The following is a 1,517-nucleotide window of genomic DNA, read 5'->3' as shown; positions in this document are numbered from 1 at the left end:
TTTTTGTGTTGTTTATTTTTGAGGTATTTTTTGTCTGTCAAGTGGCATAAGCTCTGTGCCTGAATGTTGTCCTTCAGCTCTTCAACTCAAGGCAAGCTCTCTACCACTTGATCCACAGTGCCACTTTTGATTTTCTGGTGGTTTATTGGAGACAAGAGTTTCACAGCCTTTCTTCCATGGGCTGGATTTGAACCATGATACTCATATCTGAGCTTTCTGAGTACTTACTAACAGGTTTGAGCCACCAGTGTGCAGTTTATTTTTGAGGTATTATTTCCCCTGCTGTCCTGGGTTGCCATCCTGCTTGTGCTTGCCTGGGTTGCTGGAGATACTTCACTTTATCCAGCCATTGTACTTCCACTCTAGCTGGGATAACAAATGTGCACCAACGTGCTCAGCCATTGGTAGTAATCGGGGTCTTATAATCTTTTATGCTAGGACTGGTATCAGACTGAGATCTCATCATCTCTATCTCAAAAGTCCAAATTAAAGGTTGAGCTATGGAACCCAGCTATACTCTTTATATTTTATTTCTTTTCCCTCAAATATTCATAATTTTGAAAGCACCAAGTACAGCAAAATAAAAATGGAGATATGGGAATCCATTGAGAAAGGTGTGATGATCAGGGTGCAAGTCTTGTGAAGAGAATATCTTCTTAGGAACCATGAAAATGACTGCTGGACTCACTCCAGATGGCCTGGGATTTATCTTTTGCATCTACACATAGTAGTTTCTCCTTTTTGTGATCTGAGTTTCAGAAAGACAAGCTAAAGGCTTTTGAGTAATAATAGGCAAAATCACATTACTTGATTCCAGTGATGCTCTTTGAGCCTGCATGGATTGTGAACACATAGGATGCCGTCTACACATCTGAGGGGATTTGTCATAGTCCTAACAGAGGCTCCTTAAGCGTGAATGCACTTTGCCTCTAACACACTCTGTTTATATGCACTATACTTTGATCCTAAATCAGAATGTCCTTGTTTATGCAGATTCCACAAACCCATACAACTATTTTGTCCATGTCCTAGCAATGTTTCATTGGAGGCACAGGGGGACACATGGAGTTAGAGAAAGGGGGGAAAGGGAGGGCATTTCTTACCATCCAGGAGTACCTATTGTCAGCATCTTTGTCTTCTATGAACAAGCCCTCATAGGGGCTAAAGTGCAAACCCAATGGCAGATCAGATTCCTCATTCCATACTCTAAGCCCAGCCTCAGGAATACTGTACTGATGAATTCTCAGCCCAGTGGGTAGATTGAGGACTGAATGGTCATAATGCCCCTTGTCCACCACATTATCTCTTACAAATATAGGTGGCCCATGAACAGTGTAGCTGTTGATGAAGAAGTTCTGACACTGCTCACAATCTGAGGCAAGACCAGCAAAAATTAGTAAAAAATATGTACATTCCCAGATTTAACAATCATGAGAAAGAGCACAGAATGCATATCATTGTCACTTAGTTCTTCATGTGAAGTTACTAGAGTAAACCAGTAATTGGGGGCCAAATGA

This window comes from Dipodomys spectabilis, unplaced genomic scaffold (genome assembly GCF_019054845.1).
Source record: "Dipodomys spectabilis isolate Male_0828 unplaced genomic scaffold, ASM1905484v1 ptg000070l, whole genome shotgun sequence".
Taxonomy (NCBI): domain Eukaryota; kingdom Metazoa; phylum Chordata; class Mammalia; order Rodentia; family Heteromyidae; genus Dipodomys; species Dipodomys spectabilis.
Note: the sequence above shows the minus strand (reverse complement) of the source record.